The sequence below is a fragment of the Orcinus orca genome, chromosome 9 (genome assembly GCF_937001465.1).
Source record: "Orcinus orca chromosome 9, mOrcOrc1.1, whole genome shotgun sequence".
Taxonomy (NCBI): Eukaryota; Metazoa; Chordata; class Mammalia; order Artiodactyla; family Delphinidae; genus Orcinus; species Orcinus orca.
In genome coordinates, this window is record NC_064567.1 from 46,103,926 (window position 1) to 46,127,422 (window position 23,497).

At 40.0% G+C, this 23,497-nt stretch overlaps 1 pseudogene; it reads left to right on the top strand.

The window, feature by feature from the left end:
• Positions 1–23,257, top strand: part of LOC101284579 (protein FAM32A-like) — a 33,595-nt pseudogene extending 10,338 nt beyond the window's left edge.
• Positions 23,258–23,497: the final 240 nt, after the last annotated feature.

Below are 23,497 nucleotides of genomic sequence, written 5' to 3' on the forward strand. Positions count from 1 at the left end.
TTTAAAAATAATAAAAATAAAAATGGGCAGAAGACCTGAATAGATATTTTTGCAACGAAGACATACAGATGGCCAACAGGCACATGAAAAACTGCTCAATATCATATATCATCAGAGAAATGCAAATCGAAGCCACAATGAGATATTACCTCACATCTGTCAGAATGGCTACCAACAAAAAGTCTACAAATAATGTTGGTGAGGATGTGGAGAAAAGGGAACCCGAGAACACTGTTGGTGGGAATGTAAATTGGTGCAGTCACCATGGAAAACATTATGGAGGTCCTCAAAAAATTTAAAATAGAACTACCATATGACCCAGCAATTACACTCCTGGGTATATATCTGAAGAAAACAAAAACACTAATTTGAAAAGATACATGCACCCCAATGTTCACAGCAGCACTATTTACAATTGCCAAGGTATGGAAGCAACCTAAGTGTCCATCAACAGATGAATGGATAAAGATGTTGTGGTATATATATATATATATATATATATATATATATATATATATATATATATATATAGTGGAATACTACTCAGCCATAAAAAAGAATGAAATTTTGTCATTTGCAGCAATATGGATGGGCCTAGAGGGTATTATGCTTAGTGAAATACGTCAGACTGAGAAAGACAAATACTGTATGATATTTCTTATATGTGGATGTTAAAAAACAAAACAAGCTAGTGAACATAACACAAAAGAAACAGACTCACAGATAAGAGAACAAACTAGTGGTTATCATCAGTGGGGAAAGGAAAGGGAGGAGGAGAAAGATAGAGGAAGGGGACTAAGAGGTACAAATTACCATGTATAAAATAAATAAGCTATAAGTATGTATTGTACAGCACAGGGAATACAGCCAATATTTTATAATAACTCTAAATGGAGTATAAACTTTAAAAATTGTGAATCACTATGTTGTACACCTGAAACATGTAATACTGTAAATCAACTATACCTCAATTTTTAAAAAGCACATACAGTTGTATTTCTTTGTCGCTATCATTCCTAGCGTAGCCTCAATAACTCTTTTTTTTTTTTGGCTGTGTTGTACGACATTCGGGATCTTAGTTCCCTGACCAGGGATCAAACACGTGCCCCCTGTATTGGGAGCATGGAGTCTTAACCACTGGACTGCCAGGGAAGTCCCAATAACGCATACTAATTAAACTTTAAACCACAATAATTAACTTCCATTTATAATGACCCAAAGATGTATCCTCTCTGTAGCATATGAAAATAAGAAGCAAAGTATATAAAATTAAATAGTGGTTACTAGTCCACATTTTGGTATTCTAACTTACCTGGTTGTATATACCAGAAAGCCAAACCAGCTTAAGCAAAAAGGAAATACATGGGGTCCGGTAACTGAGAAGTTTAGGAGTGGAATAACTTTGGCATGGTTGACTCTAGCTGCTCAAATAAAGTCCCTGGGCATCTGTCTCTTTTCATCTCTTGGTTCTGTTTTCCTCTGAGCTGGCCTTGTTCTTCAGAGCCGTCTGCCTTCTCATGATGAAAAGAAAGTCCCTAGCAGCACTAAGCTCACATGATCTTTAGTGTCTAACAGCTCAGAAAATGGAGATTCAGATCATCTCTTTTAGTATCTGATTATTCTCCCTAAAAGGTCCTTAAGTAGCTCTACTTGGAGCAGAAGCCCATCCCTGGGGCAATAGCTGACTCCAGAGGTCTGGGATACTCCAAATGCTCAGCCTGGACCACCTGCCCACCCCTGTGATCATTTAGAATAGGGAGCAGGTGTTCTCTGCCCCAAGCATGATGCTCACTGTTTTCATGAAAAGGCAGTCTTGAAACTTCAGCAGGGTGCCACGGAGGCCTACGAGCAGATCCAAAAGGAGCCCCTGAAGCTGAAAGGCATGGCAGAGCTCAGAGTGACTAAGCGAAAGAAGAAAAAGAACAAAGACAAGGCGAAACTCCTGTAAGCGATGGGAACAAGCAAAAAGAACGAGGAGGAGAAGTGGCGCAGCCTGGACAAGCGGACACTGGCCCAGGTGGCCTCTGAGAAGAAGCGGGAGAAATGGCAAATGGAAAGGATCCTGAAGAAAGCATCCAAAACCCACAAGCAGACAGTAGAAGACTTCAACAGATACCTGGACACACTCAAGGAGCACTGTGACATTCCTAAAGTTAGCTGAACAAAGGAGCCTCCCCATCCGGGGTACGGAGTAGCATCGAGGCAAAGTTGGGATTATGTTTGGTGCCTTTGGCATTTTCTAGAAATATTCTCTTACACACATCCTTACGTCTTCTGCTTGAGACAGTGCTTTTCAAAACTGTTATGTCCTCATTCTGGAACTTGATTAAAGTAAGACTGTCCTTTTACTCTATTTTGATTTCTCGGTAGGACGTAGAAGAGAAAGCTTTTAGCTTGGAAAGTTTACCCAGAGATTAAGGTTATTTCTGTGTAAGTGCTGTGGAAAAGTGTTTTTACCCCCGAGTTGCATCTGACTCTTTGACAGCCAGCCAGCTGGCTTTGCCTAGATGAAACCAACTCCAGAGACAAGGAGCTAATGCCAGCATGGCCTGCAGCATGCAGACCGCTGTAGGGCCCTGCAGGGGCTGCCTTTCCAAGCTCCCTCTAGCTTGGGGCTCATGCTCTCCCGTCCAGGGTCCAGGGAAGCCACTTGTAGCTTCGTGGCCTTCAGACTACCTCCTCAGCCACCTGGCCACTGAGACAATGTGGCCTGGGAAACAGAACAACCACCTAAGGCAAGGATGGAACGTACATCTTGTCCCTTTCTGAAGCTGTGGCCAGTGTGTAGCCTCTTCCCCCAATGTCCCCATTCCAGACATGTCTAGTAGGTGCTGGTTGCCATGGCAGACATTGCCAGTTGAGCACAGAATTCTTTGTAATGGAACCCAGACCCAACCTGCCTTCCTACCCTCCACCCTGGGCTCCAAGCAGCTCCCCGTATTTATTCAGAGTTGGCACATAACATGTTTGGCGTTCCTGGCCTCAGGACACCTCAGGTGTGATGGGACCAATGCAGAGCTCCAGAACCAACAGACATGGGTACAGTTGAAAGGAAGGACTGAGGTTCCCATGCTGGAGAGCCAGGTCTTCGAGGGCCTATATGTACCCACCAGATGAAGATCAAATTGCATGTGCTATTGGGAGAAAGTGTGTTGACATAGATGCTGAAAGAATAAGAAAGTCAAAAAAGAAAAACCAAGTGTTGGGTTTGGGACTGTCATATGTGAAAGGCAGAATAAAACAAAGAAGTTATTAAAAAAAAGAAAAGGCAGCCTTGTTTAGCAAAAAGAACACTAAACTGATATTCAAAATACCTTGGTTTTGCTTCTGCTCTGCCAACTCCTAACTGTGTGACCTTGGGCAGGCAATTTCACTTCCTCAGACACCAGTATTTTGTGGTATAGAATGAATGGGTTGGATTAGATGATTCCAGACTTAAATGTCTATAAATGTGTTTCATTAATTCAGAAAGAATCAAGGTTTATTTGTCTGTTTGGGGGCTCAAAACAAGATGTAGAAGTAAGTTCTAGTAGTCCTAGTCAATAACAGAAACTTATTCAAGCTAGGTTAAGCGAAAGAAAAAAAAGTCAGGAGAACTTTGTACAAAAATCCGGAGTATCTCACAGAACCCAAGGACAGAAGTGGACGTCACGAAAGCCAAGCAGCAGGAACTAGAAAACTACCAGGAACTATTATTTCCTCTCAGTCTCTGTCTCTCCCTCTCCCTTCCTACCTCCCTCTTGCTCTCTCTCGCTCTCTCTCTAACCAGATCATTTTTTTTCCCCTTTTCCCTATATTTTGCACATCCGTTCCGTTCTCCTCTTTAAATGTCTACTTTCTCTGCTTCTCCCGGCATGTGGATGAGAATGGTTTTCCATGATGGCAGCTTCCGCTCTTCAGTTTCCATAACCCTCATTCCAGCTAAAAGGCACAACGCAATCATCCCTGAAGCTCACCTCCAAGTCTGATTGCCTCACCTCAGGTCAGGTGTCCATTCGTGGCCAGCAAAGCAGGGTCATCAATCATAAACATGGCTGCCTCATGGAGATGGAGATGTTCTCAATGAAATGGGGGTACTGAACTGGGAAGACACCCCCAAAGGTATCTATTTCGACAGTTAGGCTAATTTTTTTTTTACCGACAAGTGCAAGGTCCTATTGTTAAGAAAGAAGACCTCAACAAGAAATAACAAATGTCGGAGAGGATGTAGAGAAAAAGGAACTTTTGTACACTGTTGGTGGGAATGTAAATTGGTGCAGCCACTATGGAAAACAGCATGTAAGTGCCTTGAAAAATTAAAAATAGAACTACCATATGATCCAGCAACTCCATTTTTGGGTATTTATCTGAAGAAAATGAAAACACTAACTTGAAAAGATATATGAACCCTCATGTTCATTGCAGCATTATTTATAATAGCTAAGACATGGAAGCAGTCTAAGTGTCCATCAATGGAAGAATGGATAAAAAAGATGTCATACACACACAGACGAATATATACACACAATGGAATTTTATTCAGCCATGAAAAAGAAGGACCTCTTGCCACTTTTGACCACATTGGATGGATCTTGAGGACATTATGCTAAGTGAAATAAGACAGACAGAGAAAGACAAATTCCATATGATCTCACTAATATGCTGAATCAAAAAAAACAAGTAAAACGGCTCATAGATGCTGAGAACAGATTGGTGGTTGCCAGAGGTGGGGGGGGGAGTGGGTGAAATGGGTCAAAGTGTGGTCAAAAGTACAAACTTCCAGTTATAAAATAAATAAGTCCTGGGGATGTACAGCATGGTGGCTTCAGTTAATAATACTGTATTGTATATTTGAAAGCTGCTAAGAGAGTAGAGCTTAAAAGTTCTCATTACACACACACACACAAATTGTAGCTACATGTGGTGAATGATATTCACCAGACTTATCGTGGTGATCATTTCACAACACTTGTATATACAGAAATCAAATAATTATGTTGTACACCGAAAACTAACATAATGTTATATGTCAATTATATCTCAATTTTTTAAAAAGGAAAAAGAAAGAACTTTACAACTCTAAGGCTTTTAGATAGATAAACATGAGTTAAAAAAAAAACTTCTTGGAAGGGGATGGATTCATAGAGTAGAGGAAACTGAGCATGAGTCATAATAACACCATTTTAAAAACGCAGTAGGGAAAAAAAACACAGTGGGAAGTGTAACCAAAAGTATAACACAAACAGTTTTAGTGTCTTGTATGATTTATATATATTTGGCAATGAGGGTTCTGATAATCAATATGTGGATCTGGTGGTATTTCTTTTCTGAACTCAATTAGAAAACCAGATGGATCAATTTCCAACAGCAGCTCCCAAGCTAATATGTTCTGATCCCACCTCTTAGAAGAAAGGCCATCTGACGGAATGCCCAGGTGGAATCACAAGGCATTTCATACTGATACCCTCATTTCTGGTCATACCTCTTATAGTTATTTATAAATAAATATTTATATTATATATAGAGAGAAATAAATGTGGAGATTTCATAGAAATGGAATCATATAATATGTGTGGTCTTTCATGTCTGGCTTCTTCCATTTAGTACAGATATGCCACATATTTTTATCCATTCATCAGTTGATGGACATTTGGGTTGTTTCCACCTTTTGGTTATTGTGAATAGTGCTGCTGTGAATATTTGTGTACGAGCTCTTGTTTGAACACCTGTTTTCAATTCTTTTGGGTATACACCCAGGAATGGAATTGCTGGGTCATATGATAATTCTATGTTTAACTTATTAAGAAACTGTCAAAATGTTTTCCAGAGCGGCCGCACCATTTCACATTCTCACCAGGGTTACATGATGAGGGTTATAATTTCTCCACATCGTGGCCAACATTCCTTTTCCGTTTTTTGACTACAGCTAACCTAGTGAGTATGAAGAGGGAATCTCAAGGTGGTTTCGAGTTGCCTTTCTCTAATAACTAAGTTCTTAGGTTTTTGATTGCACAGAAAAGATTGTTTACTCTCAGAGGCATGGATTGTACCTTAGAGGTTTAATATTCTCAGGGCTGAGAACACAGTAGGTGATTTAATCATTGTCTGCTGACAAATCTTTCATTTGGCAAACATTTACAAGCAGGGTCTGGGCTTCGTGTGAGCTCAGCACCAATCAACAAGAGTTCTATTTAGCTTCAGGAGGTCAGAAGATCAGAGCACATGGATACATTCTAAAGACTCTGACAACAGGCCCCTAAGAAGGCAGATTCACACCTCAACATGACACAGCAATGGAAGCTTTAGAAGCAATTTGATCCATTGCACCAAATGGTGGCTGAAGGTCAATTACAATGAAAATCGGTATTGGCTTCTGTTTTCATCTCCCTTTTCACTTTTAATAAAACGTGTCTTGGCAGAAATCTCTTAAGGCAGATGGGTGCCCACTTTGTAGAGGTGTTTGGTGGGTTAATGTGAGCCAAACACTTCATGATAAGACGTCCGCTGCAACTGAAGAGTCAGGTGCTCTTATTAATGAGACTTTTAATTCTGAGCATTTACTCCATGCAAGATCCTGTCCCAGGCAATTTATTAATAGCTGAGAACGTAATGCGCAGCTTTCAGACATTATCTCAATCTTAATAAATAGCTCTTTCCTCCGCTGCAGCACTGGTTCTATCTGGGCTCAGATCTGAGCTCTGCCCCTCACTAGCTATGAGATTTAACCTCTGTGAACATCAATTTCCTTATCTGGAAAGATGGAAATTAAAATGCTCATCTCTTAGGTTGTTTTTAGGATGAGCTAGGATAACCTGGTTAACGTACTACAATGTCTGGTACCTGGAGAGAAGTTAATAATGTTAGCTCTCTTTGCCTTCATTTAGAAGTAGGGATATTACAGATATTATTCCTCCTACTTTGGAGATGGGAGGAGTGAGGCACAAGCCTCACAGTGAATGAGTCATCATCCTGTCTTCCCAGCTCACAGCCATTTCCAGCTCCCTGAGGACTGCACGCTGAACCAGGGTGATGGACCACAGCAGTCATGTTTGTACCACAGGCACGGCCTTCAGGTCATTGCTCATTGAATTGAGGGAGACAGACATGGGATTAAAGTGGGCCAATCACATTCTTGTGTAAGAATTTGGAATTGAGACCGAGAGGCAAAAAGTTAGAATCTGTATGTGGTTAGAACCGTGTCATGTAATTTAGAATCTTGATGCCACTCTATTCTGGCATATGGATGGGGGAGTGCAGAAAGTTGGTCCTCAGAGAGAGAAGAGGGAAGTAGATGTGCAGAAAGAAGCAGCAATGAGAGCCTAGAAGAGACCCCAGTGGTTTTCCAGTACTTGGTTCTAGTATTTTCTGAGCCCAGCTCACACATTTTCCCTTGGATTCCATGAGACACCCACCTACAGACTTATAATAAATTCCCTCAGGTCGCTTCTCGGAGTTTGGTGGGCAAGATTTTCACAGGCCACCAAGCTCCAGCAAGCAAGTGACTGAACTTTATTTCCTGTAACATAATTACATTTGGGTTCTCATTCCACCTGATGGCGGAAAAGCAATCAAGTTCAGCTTCAGGTAAACTCAGTCATTTTAGCGTTTTTTGGGCATTTTAGGTTTCACTCAATTCAGGGTATCTTCACACATTTCCTTCTCACCATAGTGTCATCTCCAGACTTCTTGGGCATCCTTCTTGCCAACAAGAGGAGGCACTTAGCCCATGCTCACCTCCCTGGAGAGAGGTGTAACTGTGGTTCGATGCATTCCATCTGCTCTGGGGTCATCATGTCCTTGCAGCCACTCTCCAGTCACCTGATTCTGCACCACAGCCCTCTACAGCTCTTTGCTCACTGTCAGACACTTTTGTGCCCCTTTTAGGAACTCACTAGCATCCAAATCTTTTTATATCTTTTTATTTTTAATAAAAATGGTTTTGACAAAATCTGAACAATCTTTAATCTGCAGGAAGTAGAGCCTTGTAGTTATTCTTCTGATTTCTTTCTAATGTCTTGCTTACAAAATAACCTTGTGCATTGATCTTTTGGGGGGAGAGTCTTTGGAAACTTGAAATTCCTTTTTATTTCAAAAATCCTGGCTGTTGTAAATCAAAAGTGTTAGATTTTAAGACTATTGTTTCTACTATAAATTTCAAGAGCCTAAATTGGAACTAATCTGAGTTTTAAGAACCTAATTTGGAACTCAAATCCATTTGGCTAAGATACTGCATAGTGGTGACTTAACTGGGGAGGGCCAAGGAGTAACTTACAGGAAATGCACATTTTTGTCTGGGCTGCATGGGTTTGCGTTGATTTCTTGATCACTGTGAGCTGGATAAACACTGGCTTCCCAAGAATGCTTTCCATCCTTTGACCCTGTCTGCCTTTTAGAATTTCCAGGATTATCTCCTCTGTAATGTTCCACCTGCTTTCCACAATCCTTGTGTCACTTGGTGCACAGATACTGGTGGGCACATGGAAAGGGTGAGCCAAAGTTAGACCTGCATTTGCAAGACCACGTGAAACCCAACGCTCATTCTCCTGAAGCCAGGCTGCTTTTAGAAAGAGAGAAGAGGAATGCCATTCCATCACGCATGCTTATCATTCCCCAACTTTGGTTTCAAACCATCTTTATACCCTGGCCCATGGAGAAACTTGCCATTAAATTCTGTTCTCTCACAGCCCTTATATAGCAACTGTGTTGGGACCACTTCAGGCATTCCAAGCTTCACTAAGAGAGCAATTTTCTAACAAGAAAGCTAGAATGGGGGAGCATCTAAGATTTAGTTGCAGCAAATTGGAGACCAGACAATATAATCAACTTATTCAGAATAGTCAGTGAGAATCAGCTCTATGGGAGAGACACAACATTGTCATGCTTTAAATGCAATGCATCTATCAGTTAGGATTATAGGGGTCTTAGAGTAAGTATCCCCTTTGTTACTTCCAGGTCACGGGGTACAGAAAAGTAAATTTAATGAATTTTAATGATATAATAAAATATAATATCACAAGAAAAAAGTAGTAAACAGATATACACATATGAATCCAGTTATTCATATATATATATATACACACATACACATATATGTGTATCTAGACACATATAAGAATAAAAGATGGAAGCAGTAAACAATGATCACTTCTAGGTAGTGGTATCATGGGTAGTTTACATTTTCCTCCTAACATTTTAACATGTGGCCCCAATTTTTCATTACTCTTATCAAGAGAAAATAATTAACATCATCCTTTTTTAAAGAGTGAAATGGGACTTCCAATCTCATAAGATAAGATGAGGGGAAATGATAATCTGAAAGCTCTCCTGCCACATTGTCTAGAAATGCTTGATAAAATATAGCAAAAGTGGGCTTCCCTGGTGGCGCAGTGGTTGGGAGTCTGCCTGCCAATGCAGGGGACGCGGGTTCGTGCCCTGGTCCAGGAGGATCCCGCATGCTGTGGAGTGGCTGGGCCCGTGAGCCATCGCTGCTGGGCCTGTGCGTCCGGAGCCTGTGCTCTGCGACGGGAGAGGCCACAGCAGTGAGAGGCCCGCGTATCGCAAAAAAAAAAAAAAAAATATATATATATATATATATATATAGAGAGAGAGAGAGAGAGAGAGAGAGAGCGAGAGCAAAAGTTATTTTAAATCCCTTAGTGAACTAGTAAGAGAGAAGGGAAGGCCCAGGTGTGTCAGTTAGAAATAGGAAAGTCAGTGGCAAGGATGTGAGATGCTGCTGCAACTGGGATTGGGGCCTGGATCCCTGAATAAAGCAGTTTTTAAAGGGCTGTACTCTCACTGAAAGAGTAGATTAGGAAAAATATCAATCCACTGGCAGAGAGACAAAAAGGTATTTGTATGCTTTTCTCTGGGTGGGAAAAATGTCCATCTGAGAAACAAAATCTCCAGGTTTGTTTCTACTCCAACTTTGGAGGTTTAAATTTGCAGATGATCCAGGAACCATGATTCTAAATGACCTTCAAGGTGATAAAATGACCAAAAACTTGGTCCAGATATGGTGATCTCTCCGTAGCAAACACAAAGCAGCTCTTGAGAGATACACCCCAAACCCAGGCCACAGGGGAGTCTCACAGTAAAACAGCCTTCTCTAAAGAGGAGCTCACAAACTAAAATGATGAAATGCAGAAGGACAAAATCCTCCATGAGAGTCAGCAGACACAATAAATAGCACCAAAAGATTCCCTAAAACTCTGCATAATAGAATGACAATTTGTTTTTGTTTTTGTTGTTTGTTTGTTTGAGTACAGGAGTGGCATGATCTGATGTAATATTCCGCTGTATATATGTGACACATCTAGAATGACAATTTGAAAGAGAATGTAAAATAATCACCTTTATAAGTCTTAAAAGGCCTGAACGATGTAATTAAAACACCAAGGGACTTCTCTGGTGGCACAGTGGTTAAGAATCCATCTGCCAATGCAGGGGACATGGGTTCGAGCCCTGGTCCGGGAAGATCCCACATGACGCGGAGCAACTAAGCCCGTGCGCCACAACTACTGAGCCTGAGCCTGTGAGTCACAACTACTGAAGCCCGTGCGCCTAGAGCCTGTGCTCTGCAACGAGAGAAGCCACCACAGTGAGAAGCCCACGCACCGCAACGAAGAGTAGCCCCCGCTCGCCGCAACTAGAGAAAGCCTGCATGGAGCAACGAAGACCCAATGCAGCCAAAAATAAATAAATAAATAAATTATTTTTTAAAAAGGGTTTGTTTAAAAAAAAAAACACGAAAAAAAGAACAAGTCCTATGAAAGGCACTTTGCATGACAGTTACAAGTACAAAATCTGGAGCTAAACTGCTAGGTTCAAATCCCAGCCCTATCACCCATTAGCTGGATGGTACCACCTATTAGCTTGATTTCTTGATTACTGTGAGCTGAAAACCCTGGTCTCCCAAGAATGCCTTCCATCCTTTGACCTTGCCTGCCTCTTAGAATTTCCAGGATTATCTCCTCTGTTATGTTCAGTCTGCTTTCCACAATCATGTCAATTGGGGTGAGTCACTTAATATTTCTGTGCCTCAGGTCCCTCCTCTATAAAGTGGGAATATTAATGGTACTTACATCAATGGGGTGTTGTGAGGATTAAATGTGTTAATATATGTAAAGTGCTTAGAAGACTGCCTATCAAACTATATCACGATCTATATACAGAGAGATGGAAGTGGATAGACATAGACATAGTTATATATTGTATCAGTATATATATAATATATATTCTAAATGTTTATATACTAAATCCATGAATTTAAAAATAGACTCAGATATCAGACACAAAAACCCAGCCATAGGCTGTTCATAACAAGGACACTTAAAATCTGATAACTCAGGAAGACTAAAACTAAATTTACTAAATTTACATTTCACTAAAATGAAATAGCAAAAAAATTATACCAGGTAAATACACATTTTTTAAAAATTGAGGGCTTCCCTGGTGGTGCAGTGGTTGAGAGTCCACATGCCGATGCAGGGGACACGGGTTCGTGCCCCGGTCTGGGAAGATCCCACATGCCACAGAGTGGCTGGGCCTGTGAGCCATGGCCACTGAGCCTGCGCGTCCGGAGCCTGCGCTCCGCAACGGGAGAGGCCACGACAGTGAGAGGCCCGCGTACAGCCAAAAAAAAAGAAAATTGAGAGAACATACTCAGTAGCAACAACAGAGGCCAGAAGACAGTAATTATGTTGATACTAGACAAGAAAGACTTTGAAATTTAAAAAAATTTTTAGATAAAGATTGCAAGATGAAAACATGAACAATTCACCAGGAATATTCAACAGTTCTGATGTTCTAAGCACCAAATAATATAGCATAATTGACAGAATGACATGGTAAAAATGGACAAATTCACATTTAGAATGTGGCAGGCAAAAACAGAATATGGAAGATTTGAACAACCCAATTTACATGACTCAGTGTATACCAAAAAAGTCAAGGTTTTCTGAATACAATGTACTACAGTTTGAAATTAGTTAACAAGATAACTCAAAAAAACCATTAAAAACACACTTCTAAATAGTCTCTTTGTCAAGAAAGAGACTTTAAGGGAAATAAATACATATTTATCACTAAAGGACAATGACAATAACACATGATAATACATGTGGGATGCAGCTAAAGCAGACCTTGAGTCACTTATGACCTTAATTACATACATTAGAAAGGATGAAAGCCTGAAAAGTAAAAAGAGAAACGTCCATCTTCCAGTTGTAAAACAAATATGACAAACCCCAAAAAGTAGGAGCTAGGAAATAGTAAAAATCAAAACAGAAATGAATTTAAAAAAACAAAAGTTGTTTTTAAAAAAGTTAAAATAAGATGACACTGAATAGCCGAAACAATCTTGAAAAAGAATGAAGTTGGGGGGGCTTCCCTGGAGGCGCAGTGGTTGAGAGTCCACCTGCCGAGGCAGGGGACATGGGTTCGTGCCCCGGTCCGGGAAGATCCCACAGGCCGCAGAGAGGCTAGGCCCGTGAGCCATGGCCGCTGAGCCCGCGCGTCCGGAGCCTGTGCTCTGCAACGGGAGAGGCCAACTGCAAAAAAAAAAAAAAAAAAAGAGATTCCGCATGCCTCAAGGAAGATCCCGCGTGCTGCGACTAAGAACCAATGCAGCCAAAAATAAATCAATAAATCAATAAATAACAAATAAGTCTTAAAAAAAAAAAGAATGAAGTTGGGGGACTTACTCTTTCCAATTTCAAAATTTACTACAAAGCTCTGGAAATCAAGACAGTGTGGCATTAATAAACTGTTATATTAATGGTCAATCAATTTTTAACAAACATGCCAAGAAAATTCAATGGGGAAAGAATAGTTTTTTCCACAGATGGTGCTGGGACAACTAGATATCCATATGAAAAAGGATGAAAGTGGACCCTTATCTTACATTATATAAAAAATTAACTCAAAGTGGATCAGAGATCTAAAAATCTAAAATTCTTAGGTGAAAGCACAAGAGTAAATCTTCATGATTTTAGACTATGACTTCTTATATACGTCTTATATAAAATAAGAAGTATATAGACTATGACTTCCTATATAAAATAAAAATTTTGATAAATTGGACTTTATCAAAATTAAAGAATTCTGAGTTTCAAGTGATAACACCAAAAAAGTGAAAAGACAACCCATAGACTGCAAGAAAACATTTGAAAGTCATATATCTGGAAAGGGACTTGTACCCAGAATATATAAAGAGCTCTTACAACTCAATAATATAAAAATAAATAACTCAATTAAAATTGGGCAAATGATTTGAATAGACATTTCTCTAGTGAAGATATACAAATGGTCAGTAAGTGTATGAAAAGATGCTTAACGTCATTAGTCATTAGGGAAATCAAATTATTTGCAAATCAAAATGATGAGATACCACTGTGCACCCACTAAGATGGCTATAGTAATAAAAGAATAATAATAACAAGTGTTGGTGAAGATGTGGAGAAATTGTAACCCTCATTAATGGCTGGTAAATCAGAAAATGATGCAACCACTTTAGAAAACAGCTTAATGTCAAATATGGAGTTACCAGTTACCATAGGACCAAGCAATTCTGCTTCTAGATATATATCCAAGAGAAATGAAAACGTTTGTCCACACAAATATTGGTACACAAATATTCATAGCGGCATTATTCATAACAGACAAAAAAAGGAAACAATCCAAATGTCCATCAACTGGTGAATGGATAAACAAAATGTGGCACATCCATACAATAGAATACTTTTCAGCAATAAATAAAGCAGAATAAAGTACTGATGTATGCTACAATATAGATGAATCTCAAAAACATGCTAAGTGAAAGAAGCCAGTCATAAAAGACCAAATATTGTATAATTCTATTTATATGAAAGATTAAGAATAGGAAAATCCATGGCGACAAAAAGCAGATTACTTGCTCCCTAGGGCTGGAGGATGGAGGAATGGGGAATGATTGCTTAATGGGCACAGGGTTATTATTATTTTTTTTTTTTGCGGTACGAGGGCCTCTCACTGTTGTGGCCTCTCCCGCTGCGGAGCACAGACTCCGGACGTGCAGGCTCAGCGGCCATGGCTCACGGGCCTAGCCGCTCCGCGGCATGTGGGATCTTCCTGGACCGGGGCACGAACCCGTGTCCCCTGCATTGGCAGGCGGACTCTCAACCACTGCGCCATCAGGGAAGCCCAGCACAGGGTTATTTTTGAGGGTGATAAAAAATTTTTAAGATTAGATTATGGTGAGGACTATGTAACTCTGTAAATATGATAAAAACCATTTAATTGTGCACTTTGAATGAGTGAACTTTATGGTATGTAAATATGATTGCATTTTGAAAAATTAAATAAGATGAGATAAATGCAATGTGCTATCCTGGATTGGATCCTGAAACAGAATCCTGGAACAGAAAAGGAACACAATGAAAAAATTGGTAAAGTCTGAGTAATCTTTGTACTAACATTAGGGATGATGGGTGATAATAATACAGGAATTCCGTATTAACTTTGCAACTTTCCTATAAATCTGAAATTATTCCAAAACGAAAGTAAAACAGAACCATGGCAAACCTTTAGTGCGCTTGATCTAGAGATACGGGGCAGGGAGCCCGTAGAGGAGGCACAAATAAATAGTTAGGAGTGACACATAGGATATAAACTATAAACAGTGGAGGTGTAAACCTAATACTAAGAACTATTGTGTACTACTGCTGTGCAAGGTAGGTTCCTTCACTGTCACCACCTGAAAGTTCTCTGGGCTCAGGATGACTTCCACAACGTAACACAGTTTGAGATAAGGAACAGGCCCTATCGGGGGAAACCTACAACACAAGGGTCAGCAGAAGAGACGAGAAATGTGGTTCACTGTCTTCCCATCACTGCATGGAGAGTCATGTCAGGACCTAAGCGTGTATCAGTGGGAGGCAAACGACTGCTTGGCAGAGTGATCTGGGTTCAAGTGCTTGATGTTTATAGCAGCTGCTGAGAAAGCCAGTTGCCCAGCACCTGGAAACCTGGGGTTGGGGGTGTGGGCTGTGGGAAGCTGCAGGTGCTCCTGCCAAGGAAGGGAGCTACTGATCCTCCTGCCAAAGGAAGGGAGCTACTGATCCAGTGGAAGCTGATTTTGGGTGTGATCCCTCCCTCTAGGAGAAGGTGGTACAGGCATAGCCTGCTTCTTGTCCAGTCTACCCAGAGTAAGCTCTCAGGGTTACTTTTGCATGGTTGTACTTGACATTCATAACCAGTAAATTGAAAATATACACAAAATGCATGGTTTCTTAGAAAAATACAACTTAATAAAACCACTCAAGAAGAAATATAATTTTGTCTTAGATTTATAACTTGAACCAGGAGTTTTAAAATCCACTTTCCTCTCTTAACAAGAAAGAAAAGGAAGAAAGAAAGAATAAAACAGCCCATTAAGCCCAGAAGACTTTACCAGACACAAACTTCAAAGAACAGATCATTGTTTTCTGAAACAAACTGTTCCAGTGAATACAAAATGAGGGAACACTGCTCACCTCATTCTATGAAGTAAAATAATTCTGATGGCAAAATCAGATAAGGAAGGTATGAGAAAGTAATAATTAAAAGCTAATCTCACTTCCAAATATAGATGCAAAAATCCTAAATAAAATTTAGTCACATCAATCCAGAAATGCCTATTAAAAATATATCATTACCAAGTTGGAGTCATCTTAGGAATGCAAAGATGATTAAAATTAGAAAGTCTATTAAGAAGATTTATTATATTAACTGGTTAAAGCAGAGAACCATATGATCATCTCAATAAATGCAGGAAAACTTTTGACAATATTCAACCTTGTTTCACAAATATCCATAGCAAACTAGAGTAGAAAGCAAATTCCTTAGCCTGGTAAATGGTAGCTACAAAAATTATAGCAATTTTCAAAATTACACAGCAAAAATTATACATAATGGTGAAATGCTGAAGGCATTCCCTTTCAGATCAGGAACAATGGAGATTTGTTCTATCACCACTTCTATTCAGCATTGTACTGGGGTTTTTCACTAGTGTGATAATACAAGAAAAAGAAATAAAAATTATAAAGATTTGAAAAGGAAAAGCTAAGAAATACAAAAGAATCTACAGACTACTAGAAATAAGGGTTTATCAAGGTTATTGAAGGCAAAACAGATATGCAAAATCAGTAACACTGCTGTTCACCAGCAACAAAAATTATAAAATGTAATTTTTTAAAAAGATAGATTTTCAAAGGCAACTCTAAAATATAAGGTACTAGGAATAAATACAACAAAAAATGCACAAGATTTTTATCACTAAAATTATAAAACTTTATTAAAAAATTTTTTTAAACTTTATTGAAGAAAATAGTAGAACACCTAAATAGATGGAAATATAAACCATATTTATTGATGGGAAGATATAATTTTGTAGCAATTGGAGTTTCTCTCCAAATCAGTCTGTTAGTATGATTATAATAAAAATTCTAACAAGATATTTTTCAGAACTTGAGAAGATGATCCTTAAATTCTTACAGAAGATTAAAGGATGAAGAATAGCCAAAACTTTTTTTTTTTTTTGCGGTACACGGGCCTCTCACTGTTGTGGCCTCTCCCGTTGTGGAGCACAGGCTCCAGACGCGCAGTCTCGGCGGCCATGGCTCATGAGCCCAGCCGCTCTGCGGCATGTGGGATCTAACCGCACTGGGGCACGAACCCGTGGCCCCTAGCATTGGCAGGCGGACTCTCAACCACTGCGCCACCAGGGAAGCCCCAAAACTCTTTTTAAGAGGAAACACAAGGGGTGTATGTGTGTGTGTGTGTGTGTGTGTGTGTGTGTGTGTGTGTAGTGGAGGAAACTCATCATTTTCTTTAAAGAACAGTGTGGTATTTGTCCAGAGAGAGACAATCAAACAAATGGAATAGAACAGAGTCTAGTATTAAACTCGTGTATATATGATAGTGGTGGCATTTAAATTACAGGAAAAGGATAGCTCCAGTGGTGCTAAGACTAGTGGCTATCCATAAGGAAAAGATAACATTAATCCAAACCACACCTCATACACAATTTCTGGATGATTTTAAAAGCCTAAAGGTGAAAAATTATAAAATTATTGGGAAAAATATCAATGATGTTCTGGTGATATTTGTATATGGAATTATTTTCTAAACCAAACACAACAAGCACTAATCATAAAGGAAAAATGATAATTTGATTATATTAAAATTAAAAACTTGTTTTATAACAAAGCCATGAGATACAAAGTGAAAAGACAAGCCACCAACCAAGAGAAGATATTTGCTACTCATATGACCAATATAACCAGAATTAAAAATATTTGCTACTCATATGACCAATATAACCAGAATTTAAAAAACAAGATAAACAACCTAAGAGAAAAATGACAAAAAGTATGAATAAGCAGTATCAGGAGGAAGAACCCTGAATGTCCAGTAAATATACGAAACCATGCTCACCAACCCCTTTTTTTTAGCCATTTTTATTTCTCCATCTGTGAATTATCTAGTCATAGCCTTTGTAACTTTTTCTATTGTGTTTTGCATATTTTCTAACTGATTTGAGGGAATTCATGTTTTTGAACTTACCATTTTGGTCTGGCTCTTCTGACCTTGTAACGTTGGCCCTGCTGTTTTAACACTGTTGTTCCTTAGAACATGTTTGTTTGTTTGTTTTTAATAACTTTTAAAATTTAAATGTAATTTACATACGTTTGAAACTTTGTCTGCTCCGAATTCACAAAGATAGTGCCCTAAGTTTCCTCATAGAACCTTTAGACTTGAAAAATTTTTACGTTCAGTTGTGTGATCTTGATTTATTTTTTGTGTGGTGTAAGGAATGGATTGAGGTTCATTATTTTCCCCGTATAGATAGGCAGTTGTTCCAGCACACTTTGTTGAAAAGATCTGCCATTCATCATTGAACTTCTTTGATATTTTGACCCAAATTAATTTGACTATATAAATGTGGGTTTATTTCTGAACTCTCTCTTGTTCCTTGATTCTTTATACCATACCATCTTAATTACTACAGCTTTATAGAAAGTCTTGTAACTAGCTAATGTTAAGTCCTCCAACTTTGTTAACTTCCGAGATTCCTCTGGTTATTCTAGGCCCTGTACATTTTCACATAAATTTTAGAATTAGTTCATCAATTTCTGCAAAATCCTACTGGTATTTTTTAGACAGGTTTATTGGGATATAACCCATATACCACACAATTCACCCATTTAAAGTTTACAAGTCAAGAGTAAAATTCAAGTATGCAATTCAAAGTATAGAATTCATGCAATGAGTTTTGGCATATTGCTTTATTAAGTTAAAAAATTGTGAAAAATATATGTAATATAAAAGTTGCCATTTTAATCACGTTTAAGTAAGCATTAAGTACATTCACAATGTAGTACAAACATCACCAATATCTAGTTCTGAAACATTTTCATCATCCCAAACAGAAATCCTGTAACCAGCGTGCAATAACTCCCCATTACCCTTCCTCCCAGCCCCTGGTAATCTCTACTTTCTGTCTCTATTAAATTTGCTTACTCTTGATATTTCATGTAAATGTAATTGTACAATGTTTGTTCTTTTGTGTTTGGCTTACTTCGTTTAGTATAATGTTTCCAAGATTTGCCCATGTTATAGCATGTATCAGAACATCATTCCTTTTTTTTTTATGGCTGAATAATCCATTGTTTGTACAGACGACATTTTGTTTACCAATTCATGTATTGATAGACATTTGGGTTATTTCCACTTTTGGTTATTGTGAATAATGCTGCAACGTTTTCTCTAGGTAGATAATGGCAGAATTGAATTGAATTGAGTTGAATTGTAGGAAACCCAGCTGATATGAAAGAATTGCTTTGTGCCGTGATAAACACACATGTACACACACACACACACACACACACACACACACACACACGTCAGAGACATCCTGTCAGATCTTCTAACTCATAAGCATGGTATAACTTTAAAAATTTATTTTAGGTCTTTTATATCTTGTCTCAGACATATCTTACAGTTTTCCATGTAGAGGTTTTATACATATTTTATTAAATTTATTCTTGATTTTTTTATGCTATTTTAAATGGCACTGCTTTTCAAATTTTGTTTTCTAATTGTTTTTTTGCTAGTATGTAGAAATACAACTTATTTTTCTATACTGATCTTGTCTCCTGCAAACATCCTATATTCAGCTATTAGCTCTAGTTGTCTTTGTAGAGTTCTTAGGGTTTTCTGCTGCAGACATACATCCTTTGCAAATAAAAGGTTTTACTTCTTTCTTTTCAATCTGTATACTTTTATTTCTTTTGTTGCCTTACTGCACTGGCTAGAACCTCAACTTCAATAACGAATGGAAGTGGTGTGGTTAGAACAAACATCCTTACCTGTTCCTGATCTTTGGCGAGGGCGGGTCGGGGGAAACATTCATTCATACTGTTAGGTATAATGCCACCCAGTGTTACAGGTTGAATTGTGTCCCTCCAAAAGATATGTTTAAATCCTAATTCCTGGCAGCTGTGAATCTGACCTTATTTGGAAACAGGGTCTTTGCAGATATAATCAAGTTAAGATGAAGTTATACAGAGTTAGGGTGGGCCCCAAATCCAATGACTGGTATTATAATAAGGAGAGAGAGATTTGGAGACACAAGGGGAAGACAGCCACTTAAAGATAAAGGCAGACATTGGAGGGATGCTGCCATAAGCCAAGGAACACAAGGATTGCTGACAAACGTCAGAAGCTAAGAAGAGGGGGCACAACCCTGCCAGCACTTTGATTTTGGACTTCTAGCCTCCAGAACTGAGAGAATAAATTTCTGTTGTTTTAAGCCAACTAGTTTGTGGTAATTTGCTACTGCCCTAGCAAACTAAAATACCTAGTTTTGTAGTAAAAGATGTTCACGAAGTTTTGGTTTTGCTTTCCTGTTGTTCTGTCTGTTTTTATGCGGAAATTCAGAGACTGAAAAATTATACTGTTGCCATTCCCATCTTCCCAGAATCTTTCTTCAAGTCAATGATTTTGTTTTATGGTTAGCACATGGTTTAGCCTGGTGAATGTTCCACGTGTACTTGCAAAGAACTTGTATTTTGTAAATGGATGTAGTTTTCTACAAATGTCAATGAGGCTGAGTTGGTTGATAGTGTTTGTTAGGTCTTTGGTCACTTGCAACCAAAAGAGTGCTAACTGGTACAATGTTCTTTATGCTCCCACTTCATTGCCACTCCCTCTAGGAAGCCTTTGTGCTATGCTCTCAACTAAAAGGACACACTCTCCCCTCTGGGATCCTGAAGCATTTTGTTTACACTTTTTGTAGAGCTTGTATTACATTCTGTTTTATAAGAAAGTAATTCAAGAACATGTCTTATCTCCATTCCTAGACTGAAAATTCCTGGAGAGCAGGGTGTGTATGATTCATTCCTATGTCTGCAAGGCACCTATCACGGTGCCTTGCACACCATAGGTACTCGCTTGTTTGCCGTGTTTTACTTCCTGCCTGGTTGTGGAGATTTTTGTCAATAGAACTCAGTTTTACAATGCAGGGACCAGCACGGGGCTATATTAGATAGATTTCACTTTTGGTGTGTGATTAAACATCTTATTTTCTAAAACATAAGATATTTTAAATAATTTTCTTTTAAAAGAAACTTCCACTCCTACCAATCCTGAATATTTAGCAGATTAAAACAAATAACTATAAGAAACTTAAAAGAAAAAGCCTTAAGTATAAGTGATGACATTTATGAACAGTCTAAAGATGTCCTTCCTGAGAATGTAATTTCCTTTCTCTCTACGTGCAATTAGAGTGAGCTGAGGAGGAATTAACTACATGTCAGAAGCAGGTACCTCTTTAACCACTCCACCACCACAACTTAACTAGTACTTGCCATGTGCCACGCACAGTGCTATGTGCTATAGATATGTTCATCTCACATACTCCTCATAACAACGCAATCTCAGTCTTAAAGACAAGGAAATAAAGATTCAAGGGGTTAAATGATTTGCCAAGATGACCCAGAGTGTAAATTACAAGGGCAGAACTAGAGTCCAGACCTGTCCATTCCAGTCCCATGCAGTTTCTACCCTCTCGCTCAGGAAGATAAGAAGGGTACGGATGGATCTGAACAAAATGTGAGCTCCCACTACATGTCCAGGAGATTCGAACGTGGGCCATGATGAAAATACCTACAAGTTTGTGCCTGTCCAGGTGAGTAAGGCAACACGCCAGGGGATTTTCATACGCTGCCACATTTAATCCCTGCAAGGAAATCAAGAGCAGGGAGTGTCACCTCATTCTCTCGGTTTACAGAGGAGAGAGAAAGCGAAGCTCAGAGAAAGTAACTAGCTTGCACAGAGCCCAGCAGGCAGGGATGGCAGAGCTAGGATCCGACTCCAGGTGTCTGCTCTCCTGCATCAGTCACTTAGTGGTAAGGACGTGGGCTCTGGAGTCAGCCTGTCTGGGCTCACGGCTCAGTTCCACCTCTCACATGCATGCTCCTTGGGCGGACAGAGCAGCATTTCTAAGCCTCAGTTTCTTCATATATAAATGTAGTTAATAATAATAGCATATACTTCCGGGTTATTCAGAGGGTTAAATAAGATACTTTGTATGAAGTTCTTCACACAGTTCTGGGTGGTGCATGAAGATTCATTCATTGTAATTTAGGAAAGAGGTAAAGACTAACGGAAGGCAAAGACTCAGCCCAGTGTCCTGGTGCTGCTGCAGAGTCAAGCAGTTATGACTTAACTGGACCCCCAGCTGGCCCTCGTTTGGGCACGTTGCTCCTTTTCCTTCTATTAACCACAGAAGATTGTGTCCACATATCGTGTGGAGGCAGAAAGCATTGAGAGAGAAGGCGATGATGGTGCCAAAGGCAAATGTCTTGGACTCATTTGAAAGTTGCTCGGGCTTCTCTCAGTTACAAGTGCAAGAAGCAGGGGGAGGGTTGGTTTGTACCACTGGGAGGGGCGGGCGTGGACCCGCCCCAGACACGGTCTGACACAGCACTCAGCAGCGTCTATCCACATCCTCTCGCTCTCTGCCCTCCGCGCTGCCGCTCCTCAGCTCTCTGCTGCCCCCATCTACCCCCTCCTATCTCAGACCTCCACACGCAGCCAAGGGAGGCAGGCTGCCCACGAGTCACTCTTACGCCACCGCAGGTTGGTAACCCTAGAGAAAAGGGATGTCTTCGTCAGCTGGGGCTGCTATTCCAAAATACCATAGCCTGGGTGGGTTACACAACAGACGTTTATTTCTCCCAGTTCTGGAGGCTGCAAGTCCAAGATCAGCAGGCAGGCTGGCTGGTTCTTGGTGGGGGTCCTCTTCCTGGTTATGTCCTCACATGGGCTTTCTTGGTCACGGCAGAGACCCCTTGCCTTCCTTTTACAAGAGCACTGATCCTATCAGGAAGGTCTCACCCTCATGACCTAACCTAACCCTAATTACCTCCAGAAGACCCCACCTCCTAATACCATCCCACGGAGGGTAGGGTTTCAACATATGAATTTTGGGGGGACACAAACATGCAGTTCATAACATGGATACTCTCTCCCAGTGTCCAAATGTATGATCCTGGAGGAGTCCCAGGGTGGGCCCATTCTGGATCCCATGTCCACTGCTGTGGCCAGAGGGCTGGGCACTGTGACTCGGGGCCCAACCAGAACTCAGAGCAGTGAAGGGGCTGTCACTCAAAGGAATAAGAGTGTGTTCCAGAACAAGGGGAGAGGAGATTAGGGCAGAAAAATGTATTAGATGTTCTCTGGAGTGAGGGGGAATGTCCTATAGGAAGTGTCAGGTCCACCCTAATGCCCTGTGAGCTCTTCTTCTGGAATCCTCCAACTGGGACACAGCTATGAGGCATCACAGCTGGCTCTAGAACTCAGGCAAGGAAGAGGAAATGCCGCGGTCTCCGTGGAAACGGGATTAGGCGAAGGTCTCCTTTTTGAAGGTGGCATGACATTCAGTGCGGGGAGGGGACCTGCCCTAGAGGCAGCACTGGATCCTCTGTGAGAGCAGGGACAAGTGGCCAAATTAAGAAAAGGCTTATTCAGCTAGGAAAACTCCAGGCATGATGGCCTTTAAAGTTTGACCTCCTGTTAAAACAGTAATAATAACAACAACTATTACTATCACCACCACCGTTTTCGGAGCTCTTACCTTGAGCTCGACACTGTGCTGCACACATTATGTACAATTCCTGATTGGATCCTGATAACCTTCTGGGATACTGATTATGCACCACAGATGAAGGAGTCTTCCAGTTCTGCAATCCTGTGATCGTCTTTCTATACCAATCAAGTCAAAGATTCGGGATTTTATAAAACTGTGTGACAGAGAGAGGGTCCTGAGTTGCTCTCACGCATGCCGCAATAGAATATAGGGCTCCCGTGGGTTTGCACCAACATAATGTTGAATGGTCCTGAAAACAGATGCTTACTGAAGACAGGTTACTGCTGCACTCTTGCATCTGCCATCCCTGGAAGCTGAATTTGATCAGCACAAGCTAATACCGAAGTG